Consider the following 17042-nt stretch of genomic DNA (forward strand, 5'->3'; position numbering starts at 1 on the left):
TCCTGAGATCTTTCCTTCCTTTCTTAGTTCCGATTGGTGATAGGTTTCTCTGTCACCTCGGTCTTACCCTTATGAGGGGAGACCTATTCCTCTTTGCTTAGCTGTAGTTTTGTTTCTGTGATCATTGGATATCTATAGCGGTGTACAGGATTTTAGGCACCCTTCAAAACCTATTTTCCTTAATCAAAAACATCTTTTCATCTATTCTTTTATCATCACTGTGAATCTTATCCTAGATTGAGGTACATATACATTTTTTGTTAATAGTTTGATTTGCTAATTATCTTCAATACATGATAGATTATGAATTATTTTTACCCTTACATTACATATCCATTAGCCAAAAAGAAGCCAAATCATCAAGAGAGCTTCAAGCAAAGGATGCAATTTGGGTCAATGATGAAGGAAGTGCAAGTTGCCTTGGAGGATCTGCAAGTTGCTTTGCATGCTCAGCCAAAACTCTACAAAAATGGATTTGGTAGTCTGTTAAAGTGAATTGACAAAAAAGAGTTCCAAGATCTGCAATTGATGGCTTGCAATGATGAGAAACAAACAAGGATTATGATAATTATAAAGCAAAACACAATTAAAACATGCATAGGATTCTAATCAAAATAGGTTGAATGGTAAATTAATTCACACGTGTAGAAAATTCTAGAATCAGAAACATTGTCATCACAGTTATGCCTAAATTGCATTATCTCCAACTCTCGCCCTTGAGAATGATGGATCCCAAAGATGTACAGCAGAAACTACTGGCAGCGGTAGCCCAACTTTCTCTTATATGCCTCTAGGATCCATGGTTATAATGGTTACATAACCTGAAAAAGAGAGATGATTAACAAATAAATTAGAAATTTACCTGGTATGCTCTTTAATAAGGAAAAATGACACTAAGAATAAACTACAGTGCTTTTTGGTCTAATTAATTGCAAAAAGTCTAAAGGAAAAAAGAATAAAAACTTCATCTGAAACCTATATTGACCAAAAATTGTGAGCACCTTAATCAAGTCACTTGTAATGAAGCAGGTCGATAAACCTTAAACTTCGACAATCCACCCAACTAAGTTCATTCCTGTTTTAGGATTAACCAAAGATATGTTGATAAAATTGTCATTTCACCATTCAAGATACCCACAACAGTTGAAATCACATCTCATATTTAGGTCCCATCTACAACTGATCTCACAAGCCAAAAGAAGATCACATCTATCCAAGAAATTACCAATCAGATTCATATCCATGAAACCAAGATCAATTACAATAGAATCACAATTGAAGTTCCTAATTGGATCTACTTTCCTAGAGCACCATCTATTGATATATCTAATCTTGCACAAAAAATCATTGATCGAATTCCAAACTATGATCCTACAACCATCGTAGCTAATATTTGTATTCCATCTCCACCTGCATTCTTGACAGCTGAACAGATCATATCACAGGTCCGCCTTGATAGCTCAGGAGATAGCTAATGAGCTAGCTGAAATAAAACCCGACATAGCTTAGCCTATTATACCTTCTTGTCCTTATTATAGCAAGAAAATCAATGAGATTAATAGGAAGTATTATTTCAAACTGATTGATGTTTCAGCTTCCATATTTTATTCAAACTGTAGATGACATTAATATGCTCTCAATCATTTCATATTTACCGATTTTTGCCAAGTGGACAAGGACTTAGATTCGGCCATGTGACAGTTTTTTAATTTTATTTTTATTTATTTTAGAATGTTGCTTGATATTTCTTTTGTAACTGTCCTTAAATGTTTTTCCCTTACACGGATTATTCCTTGGAATATTCCTGTGTTGGGACTTTTTTTTGCCATTGTATATGTCTCTCAGCATAATAAATACTTAATGAATAATAAATAAAGTAATAAATATTTTATGATGTAAAATTGAAATATAATATACATAAATTATATTACATCAAATATCATTAATCATTAAATAAGTGACTAAATCTATCAAGGCGGATAAGTGACTAATAGGTTTAGTCACTTATCCTACTAATAGGTTTAGTCACTTATCATAAATCTATTATGATGTGATAGGTGATAAACTATCAAGGCGGATAAGTGACTAATAGGTTTAGTCACTTATCACATCATAAATCTAAAATTAGAAAGAAAAATAAATAGTCTTATAACGGGATAAGTGACTAAACCTATTAGTGGTGACCTTTGAAGAAAGAGACATTTATCTCCATCTCGGAGTATATATAAGGGAGAATAAATTGGAGATGAAGGGATGGAAGTATGGACATTCAGGATTACATTTCAATTACATCTCAAGACACATCTTACATCATAAATCTAAAATTATAAAGAAAATTAAATAAGGTCTTATAAGGGGACATTACACAAAAACCTTTGGTTAGAGGGAAATTTGAGGTAGGGTTGTAGCCACAAATTCTTCACTATTGCAGTAAGATAAGATAAGATAATTTCATTAATATCCAAAAAGAGACCATAAGGGTCTATGGGACTGAAAAGCATACAAGATACAAGACCGCTAGCAGTAAGAGCACCAAATGGTGCCCAGGAAATAAAGAAAACAGGAAAAAGAAAAGATACAAGAAGCAAGAACCACAAGACGAGGCAAGGACTAAGGGTTGTTCCTTGGTAAAAAGAATCGAAGCATCGAAGGGTACAAACTAGGGCGAGGAGGTGCCCTAAACCACTGTTGAGATAAAATTTGGGAGGGTGTTGTTGACGAGTATAAAAACTACGAGGTCTCATAGATCTAGAGTGGTTGGAAATGGTAGCATCCCCCATACAGGAGATGAGGGAGAGAAGAAAGCAGTGATAAGTTGAACTAGGGTCACTCTCTATGGGAACAAGAGCTATAAGGTGTGGTCATGGAGCTGCATAGTCTCTCTGAGTTATAGTGCAAGGCATCTCTAGTCCATGTAGCTAAAAAAAGTCACGAGGGAGTTGCACTTCCTAAATAAGCAATAAAATCTCCCATGAATCTCATAGTAGGTGCGACGGTGAAAAATGAAATAGATCTATGTCTCGGTCATGCCTAAGGTACACAAGTAACAAGTCTAGTCCTCTATGTCCATGTGGTGATCTGTTTGAATCTAAAGCCTATGGGAACCAACCCTAAAGGAGCCCAAAGAGCTATGTAAGGCATGATACCAACGCCGAGATAAGTAGCTAGGAAGCACAATAATATTGTCTCTAATAACTAGAAAGTACTTGGCGTAAAAGGCCATCTTTAGGCATAACCTGCTACAGGGTTACACCAAGTTGTGGTGATGTGTTGTCTATAAATGTCAAGTCTAACATGTTGATTCAACTCTTGTTGTGAGGGGAGGAGGTGGGCAGGAGCATCGAGAGAGAAATAGAAGGGAGGGAGGTGGTCAATATCGATCCCAATTGATCTCAACAAAGATGAAGCCTATGCGAACCAGCAATGGGCATGGAGGGTAGGATCAAAATTTGCCACAATGATAGAGGAGCAATAAACCAATTAAGAGTATCTAAATCGATCACCCATAGAGTCAAAAAAACCATGAAGACAATGAAGAAACCAAATCAAGTCAAAAATGGTGGCCAACCTAAAGGGGTGGGCCCCAAACTCGGCAAGAACAATACTATGGAGGGTGAGCCAATGACATCTAATAATACGCCAAAGAAATAGAGTCTAGACATGCTCGATGGAAGCCTAGTCAGAATCAAGTAGAGGGCCCCCAAACCATTGAGCCATAAAGAATCATCGGTCTGACCAAGGAGTCTAAGAGGGACAACTTTGACGAAGTATCCTGGAAGTGATGTCTGAAGCACTATCTCTCAAGTATGGTAAGGGAACCCATACCATTTCTAACCCTAGGCTAGATGGTGGGTCTCAAACTGCAGTGAGGTCCTGAGAACTTGACCCCAAGGTACACATATGATGTGATTTTGATCTCATGACCCTAAAAGTACAAGTACAGATGAGATGTCTTTAGATAGTTGAAGATAATAACTTGATCCTTGCTCGGGTTCATTGAGAGATGACGAAGGTGACAAAAGGAGGCTAAGCCATCTTGAATTCCCAAAAGACTCACCGGAGAGGAGGCCAAAACGTTCATGTCATCAACGAACAAGAGAATGGAGATCAAGACCTGATGCAGGTAACAACCGTCACAGGGAGTGAGAAGTCTCTAAGGAAGATTTCTTGCTCATTAATATAAGTACCAAACAAGGTGGGGGAAAAAGGGAAGCCCTGTTTCACCTCCAATAGTGCTCTAAATAGGGGCCGAGAAACCCTCTTGCATCTTGAATCTACCAGTAACACTCATATAATTTCATAATGACAATCAACAAAATCTCTGAAATATCGATGTCTCTTAGTCTCTAGAAAAGGGAAACCTGCGGGATGGTATCAAAGGTCTTACGAAAGTTCACAAAGCAATAGTAGACTTTCTTCGACTGATGACAACCCTACTTGATGATGGCCTGCAATGTCAAAATATGGTCCATGGTTTGGTAATTAGCCTGAACCCTAGCTCTACACACTCCCCTATCAAGCTCGCTAGAAAGAATAATGTTCAAAGATGCAGCCTTGTGAGGGCTACAATGTTGTATCACTTCTTGTGACACTCTATTCAGAGTAATACTAAAGATCTGCAAGGATCTACCTTTGTCAAGGATTTTTATAACACAGTACTATGTGTGTACTCGATTAAAAGATTTATTATAAGACTATTATGTCTACCTTATAAAAGGATTTATCTGCGACAATGATTAGAAAATAGCAATGAAACAGAGTTGTGTATTTGCATCTTAATTTATTGTTCAAATCTTTGTTATGCTCAATCATTTATCACCTCCAATGATTGATGTATCAAATCATTTCTTATGTTTCTTGAAACTCTAATTTGTAGTAGAACTACCTTATCAAACCTCTAGATCATCCCTCACATAACTTCAACAATAGCAGCAATCAACTTTATCAACAACAATAACAACATTAAATTGTACCCTATAGGTCCTCAATGGTATACTTTTTCCTCTTTAATCCTTAACCTAATTAGGGTTTAAGAATCATCTAGAATTCTCTATGGATCCAAATCAGCATTCTAGAATCATTCTTATCTCTTGATGTTCTTTGTTTTCTATTCTTTTATTTCATTGGCCTCTATTCTGCCTAGGAATCATACACAATCAAATTACATTTCCCAATAAATCTGACTAAATACTTTCCCTAATCCATGCAAAAGTTAGTTTTCCACTTAGTAGAATTGTTACACATAAGATTTTGTGTCATTCCAACTATTTATGTGCTTCCTACATAGCTCGGTGTATACTTTGTTCATGCTCGATGGTTATGTTGTCACACTATATCCTAACTCAGTTAAACTTGGATTGCTCTGTAAGGTCTATGCACAGTGTATATAGAAGTGATCCGTGTATAATGAGCTCTAAAATAACTCTCATATTTACATTTTTGTCTTTACACTAATGAGAACATGAATGTCTCTAGGAGTAACAAATCATACTCAATTCAAACTAGAATCATAAATACATGAGAAGAAGTAACTCCTACAATGTCAACCACAACATTATAAAGAGTCAAATAGGCAAAATATTTTATTACTTTTATTTTATAATTAAATTAATTAATCAAAATTTATAAGACAATTTTTTATTTGGGACCACTTAACTAATTAGTCCAATGAAGCAATTTAATATTTTAAGGACATTACATCTAACACGCATAATGAAATCTTGTAATCATTAAGCCAAGTAAACTTGAGCATAAATATTTATTATTATTTAAATTGTTATGATTATCTAAATAAAAATATTTATTATACCATCTTAAAATGAAAGCACTCATCATTTAAGACCTTTTAGCACCCGTCTCATAGTGACTTTATGAACCATGGATAGATGCATGCTCAATGTGTTCATTCTCATATCTCTTTTTGTTTTTCTCAATTCTATATGCACTCCTTTTGAGACCTCTATAACCTTTCTCCAAGCTCTTCCCTAGGAATAGATTGACCTAGTCGACTTCTTCTTGAATAGGTCGCCCTCAAGCTCACCTCTTCCCCAAGAGAAAGAGGCCTCACGGCTCAAAGTGCCTTGGGGTTTCTAATTATTTTATTTTGATCCACATTTGGCATGTACAAGAGGCTTGGGATCTTCATTTAGATGTCCATGTTCGATATACATTCATAAGGCATCTACCAAAAATCAAAAGCACTCAAAGCATACAAGAATTCAAGCAAGCATATTTTCATCAAGCATTCAAGGCACTCAAAATTCAAGAACCCTTTGTGCAAATTTCATCTTCAAGGTCTAGCATTTGGTGGCTCATCAAGGGAGGAGATCCATATTGAAATGTTTATTATATTCTACATTGACACACCTTTACATATGTGGCTCTATGATGTGGTTTTGGTAGATCTATTGCAATTATAAAGATATCCTACATTCTACATATAGAATTCAGCATCTACAACTCACAACATGAATCCTTAATAAGGAGGGTTTCTACAAACAAGGTGAATGCTTACATTTATCTTGTTTCCTTTACATACATTTACATTTTAATTTCAAGGTGGATTCCTCAATCTAGGGTTTGACCAAGGCAAGCCCTCATCCATCCAAAAACAAAATCTAATTTACTATGCACAGGAATAGGTTAACAAATTTGTGGTTGTAGATCTGAAAATAACTAACCAAGAGGTTTCAAAAAAAGTCAGTCAACCTAGTTACAGGATCTCGAGAACACAATGACTTCATAGAACAATGTCTAGAGACATTTCCTCCAGGTCGACCTATTCCAAAGGCTACAAAAGGAAAAATTAATTCTAGGTTTTTTTGGGTTTTTTATTCAATTGAAAAATCCACAAATAGAATTTCATAATCAAGCCCAATTGGAGAAAAATTACTATCCTTTACACATTTCAAAATGAGTTCCTTTATGTTCATTTCAATTGTTAGTTTTAACATAATTTGCACATCTTAATTGAGTTTAATGCATTCCTTGAACACTTGGACTTACATTGTATATCTCATTTAGTCATTTAGTTCAATTAGACAACTACATTCACATGGGACAAAGTCTTTCTTTGTAACAATTCAAATTTAAATTCACATCCTTCCTCTATTTGGTCTTGCTAATCTAATTTGAATTCAAAGAAGGGTCACGCTTGGAAATTCTCCTTCTCCCCACACATATGTTAATGCTTTTACATAAAAAGTGGAGGCCTAGAACCTATTTCACCCTCTTCCATTTTTCACCAAGATATTTACAATCATATGAAAATGTTAATATTGTTTGGCGAAGATTATTATTAGAAGGTTCATGAATTGTTTTAGTTTAAATAATTTAAACATATTATCATTAGTGGATTGGACAATCTAGTTTTATCTCATTTCTTTGTTCTCTTCTCTCCCTTGCTTGTCATGGATTACCCTTCTTTTATCTTTTGTCCTATCTATTCCTTAGCCCTTTTTGTTTGTAGCTTGTAGATTTTGCCATTTTTGTTTGTAGCTTGTGGATTTTGTGGGGTTGGGCGGTTTGTGGACATTCAACATTTTTTTTTTAACCTTCTTGAGCTTCATAGGTTGCTTTGCTTTCCTTTTCTAGACTCCTTGTTCTCAAGGGTTTTGGGTTTGTCCTTAGGGACTCTAAGTTCCTTCTTTTTTGTTGGGGCAACCTTTTGTGACAATCTGGTTTTATTTTTGTTTGTAGCTTGTGGATTTTGTGGGGTTGGGAAGTTTGTGGACATTCAACATTTTTTGTTGGCCTTCTTGAGCTTTATAGGTTGCTTCTCTTTCCTTTTTCTAAACTCCTTATTTTCAAGGGTTTTGAGTTTTTTCTTAGGGTCTCTAAGTTCCTTTTGTTGTTAGAGCAAGCTTCTGTAATAATTTGGTTGAATCTCCTTTCTTTGTTCTCTTCTCCTTCCCTTATTTGTCATGGGTTTCCTTTTTTGTCTTTTGTCTTATCTATTCCTTGGCCCTGTGGTCTCAGGTTGCTTTGCTTTCCTTTTCTAGACTCTTGCTTTCAAGGGTTTTGGGTTTGTCCTTAGGGAAGTTCCTTCTTTGTTGTTGGGGCAAGCTTTTGTGACAATCTGGTTTTATTTTTGTTTGTAGCTTGTAGATTTTGCCCTTTGTTTTGTCGCTTGTGGATTTAGTGGTTTGTGGACATTCAAAAAAAAATTGTTGGCCTTCTTGAGCCTTATAGATTGTTTTGCTTTCCTTTTCTAAACTCCTTGTTTTCAAGGGTTTCGAGTGTGTCCTTAGGGTCTCTAAGTTCCTTCATTGTTGTTGGGGAAAGCTTTTGTGACACTCTAGTTTTATATCCTTTCTTTGTTTTCTTCTCCTTCCCTTGTTTTTCATGGATTACCCTTTTTGTCTTTTGTCTTATCTATTCCTCAATCCTTTGTAGGGTTTTGGGTTTGTTCTTAAAATCTCTAAGTTCCTTCTTTGCTGGGGCAAGCTTTTGTGACAATCTAGGTTTATCTCCTTTCTTTTTTCTCTTCTCCTTCTCTTGATTATCGTGGATTACCCTTTTTGTCTTATGTCTTATCTATTTGTTGGCCATTTCTATTTGTAGCTTGTGGATTTCGTGGGGTTGGTCTATTTGTGTGCATCCCATGAATTTTTGGTGGCCTTTTGAGCTTTGCAGGTTGCTTTGCTTTCTATTTCTAGACTCCTTTTTTCCTTCTTTGTTAACCAAATTAAATTGGATGTACACTACTCCCTAAGGTATAATAGAAAATGCATTCTGTCGGATTCAAGTTCCCATTCTCTTTATTTTCCAATGTCAATATTGCTTGTATATTTTTGATAGGTGTCCAAAGCCTACAATAATTATTATTATTTGTTAAGCTCAAATGGATTCTACCAAATTTTATTAGTAACATAAATATTATTAGCAAGGGGTACATTGATCATGACAAAAGGTGCAAGTTGAGATAAGAAGGTTGGCCACATATTTTTTGTCAAACATTTAATATAATTTTAAAATAAATATACAAGAAAACAAAATAAACATTAATAAAATGAAATTGTTAAATTCATATACATTTATTATTATTTTTTTTTTAAATATGTAGAAACAAAAACAAAGATAGTTGAATCAATATGCGATTTGACCACAAAGTAAACTATTTTTTCAGCAAAATAATAGATGCAACTACACACATTTTTGTTTGCAAGTTTAATAGAATCTATTAGTACAAGATTCTAAAGAAATAGATTTCAATAGCACACAATGGCAAAAAGGAGATATGAATTTTCCACTAAACTACCAAAACTAATTTCAAGCAGCAAAAGTTTGGATGAAATGACCATTGATCTGATATTGTCCTAAGTAAACATTGCTAATACAACTCTTTTTTAGTAAAACATGATTTGCATCGCTTAAAGGGGCATCTCCTCACCATACCTTTTGTTAGTTTGTGGTGACTAATCAAAAAAGTACTGTACATACTTCATAAATTCTTTGGGAAAAAAAATTTGAGCACTATTTTATCGAGATTTTGGGCCGACATGTAATTATTAATTATAACCCTAAAGCGGTAAAAATACTTTTATAAAAGGTCTTATGAATTGTTTCATAAGGTGATGCAAAAATTGGTTCTTGTGGCAATATTGAGCTATAAGAGATTACAGAGTGTATTCAGGTTGTAATCACTAGATCGTAAAAATATTGAATTTGCTATTTGGTGGATGTAGCCCAGGGTTTGGGTGAACCACATTAAATCTTAGTGTCTTGTGTTCTTTTCTGTGTGATCTATTATTTTATGTTATTGGTTATATTTGCATGTAGTTGTTATCGTTGTCCGTAGTTTAATCCTAACAATCGGTATCAGAGCAAAAAAATTTCAGTTATCCTCTACAAGAAAGTTTCACAGTTGAGTGGGAACAATGGTAGACGAGGGTACGCTGAGAGTTGACATGTTTAATGGGCAGAACTTTCAATTATAAAAGATGCAAATGGAAGACTATTTGTATCAGAAGGATTTATGGAAGTCATTGAAAGGAAAAACCAAGAATCAGTGATCTATGTCAAATGACGAATGGGATCTTTTAGAAAGAAAGGCACTTGGAAGCATTTGATTATTCCTAGCACCATCAGTGGCATTTAATATTACAAAAGCAAAGATGAAAGAAGAATTGATGCAAACCCTTGCAAAATTGTATAAAAGGCCCTCCACTTCAAACAAGGTATTTCTCATAAAGCATTTATTTAATATGAAAATGGCAGAAGGTGGATTTGTTGCAGATCATTTAAATGAGTTTAATATTATTACTAGTCAATTATCTTTTGTGGTATCAATTTTGGTGAAGAAATTAGGGCTCTCTTGATTTTGTGTTCTTTGCCTGAACGCTAGAATAGCTTGGTAATGGCTGTGAATAATTTTGTTCCTGGATCTAGTACCCTAAAATATGATGATGTGATTGGTGTTTTTTTGATTGAGAAAACTTGTAGGAAAACCTCAAGTAGATCTACATTAGGAAGTGCTTTGAATGCACAAAGCAGAGGCAAACGACTGAGAGAGGAAGTAATTTTGGAAATCATAAGAAATCAAGAGGAAAGTCGAAGGGGAGAAGGTCTCAATCGAGAGGACTGAATGACTACTGGTACTATGGGAAACCAAGGCATAAAAAGAAAGATTGTTGGAATCGAAAGAAAAATGAAGGAGATAAGCCAAATGGAGACAAGTGTTGGAATTAAAGGTAGAGTAACTAAGAGCGGGGGTGAATCAGTTACTTACAAAAATTAATCCACAAATCCCTTAGATGTCTTAAAGATCCAGTTACTACTAATAGTCGATAAACATAACAAAAATGTTGTAACTCGGTAAATTAAACTATTACTTATCTTCAAGAAAACATGCATGCAATTGAAAAAAAAATGAACACAAGAGACACCAAATTTAACGTGGAAACCCAATATGGGAGAAACCACCAAATAACTAGTCACCAATTTTTCACTCTTCTGAAGTGGGCCCTATTAGGAGCCAACCCTATTAAAGGTTACAATACACACTGTTAAGTGTGACTCTGTTAGAGGATTTAATCACCCTGTTAGAAGTGGCCTTGCTAGAGGTCTTTAGAATAATTCAACTGAACTGCCACCTTGTTAGAGGATTTACAAAATGGTTGTTAAACCAACCCTATTAAGAGATTTGAAATCATTTCTACAATGGTTAGAAAGCAAAAATGAATTGACCTGAACAAGATGCAACTGAATTTGCTGACTACAGGTCTCTGTTCAGCATCATTAGATTCTCCTTGATCAAATATAGCTTTGTTTCTCCTCAATGATCTTTGATCATCCTTTAACTTTGCTTCCAGAATAATCAATCTTCATATCACATTAATTCCACACACACTTCCACTTCACACTTAGAATTTGCAACTTGACCTCTTAATTATACCATTCAGATTGTCAAGTCGTCCCGTTTACATGTTACATTTACCAATAAACCATACATCAGTCAGTTACAAATATTACTCTAAACAAATAAACGTTATTTCATAAAACAATGAAATCATTTACTAGCCGACCCTGCTCGGTAAATACTGCTTCTAGAAATTTCCTAAGTTAACCTTCTTGACTCATTTAACATTGCAATATCTGTAAAACCCTTTGGCTGCCGAGTTTACTTGGTAAGAACTGAATTCCTTCATGAGAGCTCGGTAAGAACTCCTTCTGCCACATTTCCTTTGATGACTGAGTGAGGTCAGTAAGAACTATTTCTGCCACATTTCCTTTGATGACTGAGTGAGCTCGGTAAGAACTATTTACTCGGTAGATAATGCAAGTTTTCTTTACTAACCTCTTGAGCTCGGTAAATTCTGTCCTTTGTCTTGCTAACCTTCTGAGCTCGGTAGACTCTGTCTTTTGCCTTGCTAACCTTCTAAGCCCGGTAGACACTATCATTTGCCTTACTGACCTTCTAAGCTCAGTAGACACTGTCCTTTGCCTTACTGACCTTCTGAGCTCAGTAGACTCTATCTGATGATTGATATGACATTTGTGTGACATCAAAGACAACACACAATTGAACAGTTGTATCCAACAATCTCCCTCTTTGGTATTGATGGCAACACAACATGTCATAGCAGAATAAAATTTGAAAACAAGTCTTTTACTGACAAAATACTTCACTTTCTTCTTCAAATACAACAAACTCCCTCTTTCATAATAATCTCTCCCTCTTGCACAAACTCTTATTATTTTGCAAATTTTAGAAAGATATGAGAGTATATTCTCCCTCTTTGACAACATAAGCCAAAGACAACTCAAAACAACTGAATAGCATTGTACCTGATGTACTGATTCATATGCAATGTCTTTATTGGTTTTTTGCATCAACTGATAGATCTTCAATTCTGTTTTTGTTGATGCATCACTAGAACTGTATGTTAGTGAGCTTCAGATAGGGGAATGACCCCTAACTTACCTCTTAGATACAAGAATGCATCCTTAGGTAAAGGCTTTGTGAATATGTCAGCAATTTGTTCCTTTGTATGGACTTATTCCAATCTTATTTCCTTTTCTTGCACCAATTCTAACAAAGTGATACTTTATGGCAATATGCTTGGTTTTTTAATGCATCACTGGATTCTTGGAGATGTTAATTGCACTTGTGTTATCACAAAACATAACAATAGGTTCTTTGATTTCTTGCTTCATACCTTCCAATAATTGTTTGAAGCACACAATGTTTGAGCAATTTACTATTGCTACAACATACTCAGCCTCTGATGTGGATTGAGATGTACAATTTTGCTTTTTGCTTGTCCAAGAAACTAACCTTTTTCCAAGAAAGAAAGCTCCTCCACTTGTGCTCTTTCTATCATCAATATTTCCTGCCCAATCTACATCAGTGAACACCTTTAAATCCAAATTTCCTCCAATTTTATACCACAATCCATATTCTTCAGTTCCTTTTAAGTATCTCATGATATTTTTGATTGCCCTTATGTGAATTTCTTTTGGTTTTGTTGAGAATCTTGCTACAATTCCTACTGCAAGGGCAATGTCTGGTCTTGTGTGCACTACATATTGCAACTTTCCAATCATAGATCTATACAATGTCTAATCCACTTCCTTTGATTCATCATCCTTGATAAGTTTTAATCTAGTACACATAGGAGTCCCAACTGATTTGCAGTCTTCCATAACAAACTTTTTCAGTATCTCCTTGATGTATTTAGATTGAGTGATGTAGATTCCATTCTTATTATGTTGAATTTGAAGACCAACAAAGAATTTGATTTCACCAAACATTAACATTTCAAATTCCTTGTCTGTGAACAAAGTATCATCTACAAATATTTCTGCCAAAACAATCTTATTATCTGATCATTCCTTTATGTACAAACTATTGTTGTCATTAGTTCTTTGAAAACCAATCTAAATAAGATAGTTATGCAACCTTTCATACCATGCTCTAGGGGCTTGTTTCAGACCATATAATGTTTTATGTAATTTGCAGATCATTTCCTTCTTGTCTGGATCAACAAAACCTTCAGGCTATTCAATGTAAACCTCTTCATCCAATATGCCATTGAGAAATGTTGACTTGACATCCATCTGATAAACTTTGAATCTTTTGAATGTAGCATATGACAGTAAATTTCTGACACCTTCCAATCTTGCAACAGGAGAAAAAGTTTCTCCATAGTCTACACCTTCTTTTTGAGAGTATCCTTTGCATACCAGTCTAGATGTGTTCCTTGATACCTTACCATCTTCATTTAGTTTGTTTCTAAATACCCACTTTGTTCCAATCACATTTTTGTCTTTGGGTCTACGTATAGGAGTCCATGTTTTGTTTTTCTCTATCTGTTATATATCTCTTCATTCATAGCTTCAATCCAACTTTCATTGTCTAGTGCATCTTTGACATTTCTAGGTTCAACATCAGCAAGCAAACAAGTGCCTTTCAACTTACTTCTTGTTCCTTCTAATTTATCTCCAATGATCTGATCTGGTGCATGATGCTTTCTGACATACTTGGCTAACATGGGCTCCTTGCCTTTTGAATGACTTGCATTGTTATCCTTCTATGTCTCAACTTCTGGTTCTGATTCTGACTGTTCAGGCTCGGTAGATGCTAACTCAGTAGCTTTTGTTTGCAACTCGAATTCTTGTAGCTCGGTAGGTACTGACTTGGTTTGAACTTCTTGTAACTCGGTTAATGAAGACTCTGGAGTTGAGAATTCCTGATTAATAGGTATACTTGGCATTGTATCGGATTCCATGTAAACAAATCTTCTGTAGTCTTCAAGTTCCTTTTTGCTTTCTTCTTCTGTTCTTTCTGCAAACTCATCAACTTTCACATGTGCACTTTCTATGACTTTGTGAGTAGATAAGTTCAAACATCTTGTAATGTCCCCATTTTAGCAGTTGACCAAGTGTGTGTGTGTTAGCCTTGTTCTACATGGTCTCGAGGGCTAACGAAGGGTTTAATGGGATCCTGGAGTGTTTTGGCCTAGTCATTTCCAGTTTGGGCCAAAACGAAGTTGATTTACTCAGTTTCAGGCATACTTACTATTTTTAGTAAGTCGACAGGACACAATGCAAGTCAATTTTAGTGATTGGATTTGATACTCTTCGGTGAGAGTTTTTCGATAAGCTATCACTTGCATTATTCAGAGTCCAATTGCTAATACATTTTAATGCCTGAAATTTTATTAAAGTAACGTCTAATTTAATTGTAAAATATTAAAGTGTTACTTTAATATTTACTTTATGGGGATGTGTACCCAAGGGATACATAAGAGGTATTTTAATATATGTTTTATATACTACACATCTTTTATCCCACATTACCCATATGAGTTGAGCGGACCCTTGGAAATAGAATAAAAGGAAGCATTTGTGGCTTCATTAGCCAGGTTGAATATGAGAAGAAATTAGTGTGTGAGTTGCAGCTTCATTCTTGGCATTTGAGGATATTTATCCTCTCTTGTAACATTCTAGACATCATTCCCTTGGGGTTTGGCCTTTGGAATTCTTTGTTATCGGCTTCATTATCAGGTAGTTTAGTTGCATTTTCGACTACAGGCAGATTTGGTATTTTGCTCATATCTTCTTCACTACTTGTCTGATGCTTATGTCGCTTTGAGGGAATGATATTACGAAGGTAGTGGACTGATTGAAGGACAAAGTATTGTAGCAGAAAGTTCGAAAGCATGGGCTGGAGTATTATGTTAATAATGCTGAAGTAATTAGTGAGTTGATAAATCTGCCATGTATTTGGTTTTATGAATTCTGAAAATAACATTTTATTGGCAGCAATTCATTTCCACTTTGCATATTATTGTAGTTTCTTTCTTGTTTATGTTGAATGATACCAATTCCATGCACAAAACACAACAAACAAATAAACGTTTGATTTTTGGAGTTATAAGGGGTTTAAAATATTAAACAGAGAAATAAGGGGTTGAATGCAAACTGTTTGACATAATTCCTTTCAGCAATTTGGTTTAGTTTTTGGGACATTCAGGGGTGCCCATTGCAATGGTATCAAAGCTATAAGTCCTACCATCCTGTGGAGGTCTTATAAGGAATTTGGAACAGCTAGATAGAGGGAAAAGTGTTTGACGAAATATCAAAACACTAAAATCAGAAATAAAAAAACACAAGCTAAGCATTTATGTTGGAGCATGTGACAGGGGCCTTATAATTTCTGCGATACTAGAGCAAAACAAAATAGGATTTCAGACTTGCAAAGCAAACAGTCTAGTACATCCGTGCAGGGGCACATTGAATCCAGCCATACAAACACAGAGGAGATATTCTTTGATCAGGACAACAATATGGGTGATTGAGATGACAGGAATACAGGATTAGGCGGAGGCGGGAATGCCGGTCCAAATCAAGGGGACATAATGTTCATACAATTACTGGATACATTAGAGCAGGGGCAGCATATGCAGCAAGAGCGGAATAGGCGAATGGACATGATGTTGCAACTCATGGCTAGAAAGATGGGTGTCAATATTAATCCAGGTGATGCCAACAACAGAAACAATAACAACGAGGGAAACAATAACCATGGAGGCCAAGGCAACAACAATGGTCCTGAGAATAACATTAATGGTAATAATGGACACAGAAACAATGGGAATGAGGCTGATAACTTTAGACACGTTGCACGCCCAGCGTGGACTGCGAGCTCGAGACCTCTTCTACCCACCTTCCCACCCAGAGATCCGGTTCAACTAGTAAACGAACCACAGATTACTAAGTTATAGGATTAGTTCAGGAGGGACTGGGAGGCTAGTGGACTGGAGTTTTAGGCAAATATTTCCCTCAGATATTATATGGACTTGAGGATGAGACACATGCCTAGAGTAGGAGGGAGGAATCAAAACTTTGAGCTGAGAAAGAAAGTTGGAAAACTTTCCTTACCTTATTATGATGCTTCAGGGAAGATGACTGCATGAGCTTGGGTGCAGAAGGTAGATACATACTTGCAGCTAAATCCTATGCCTGAGGAGGAGGCTATCAAGAATGTGGCTATGCACTTGGATGGCGTTGCACATGAATGGTGGCATCATGGCATGGTGACTTTGGGGCATAATTAGATTACATCCTATGAGGAATTCACTGAAATATTGATTGAGAGATTTGACACTAGGGATCCCGAGTTACATTTCAAGGAACTAGCACAGTTAAAACAGTCAGGTTCTGTGGATGCTTACATTGTCGAGTTTCAGCGCTTGTCTGTACTTGTTACTAATATCTCTCCTAGGAGATTGGTGGTGTTATTTTGTGATGGTCTTATTGATCCATTACAAGGTTGGGTGAAAAGACATGATCCACTCACCTTAGCTGAAGCAACTAAAAAGGCACGAGATTTAGCCCCTTCAGTATACAAAGGAAAAATCCATTCAACAGATTCTTCCTACCGCAAGGAGAAAGACAAAAAACCATTTCAGAAAGAGTATAGCAAACCCAAAGAAGGATCAAAAGGACTAGACAGTGAAACCTTGAATGAACTTTGAAAGAAGAAGTTGTGCTTCCATTGTAGAGAGCCTTGGGACTTATCTCATAAATGTTCTCTC

At 35.7% G+C, this 17042-nt stretch overlaps 1 protein-coding gene across 1 annotated transcript in view; it reads right to left on the reverse strand.

Moving 5' to 3' along the window:
- Positions 1-545: 545 nt before the first annotated feature.
- LOC149528998 (uncharacterized) overlaps positions 546-17042 on the reverse strand; it is a 61097-nt gene continuing 44600 nt past the window's right edge. Inside the window, exon 2 of the transcript XR_016358511.1 lies at positions 546-821. The gene's annotated coding sequence lies outside the window, so the exon portion shown is untranslated. The remainder of the gene's footprint in view (positions 822-17042) is intronic.

This window comes from Cupressus sempervirens, chromosome 11 (assembly GCF_028749045.1).
Source record: "Cupressus sempervirens isolate cs-2001-9-10 chromosome 11, ASM2874904v1, whole genome shotgun sequence".
NCBI classification, from domain to species: Eukaryota; Viridiplantae; Streptophyta; class Pinopsida; order Cupressales; family Cupressaceae; genus Cupressus; species Cupressus sempervirens.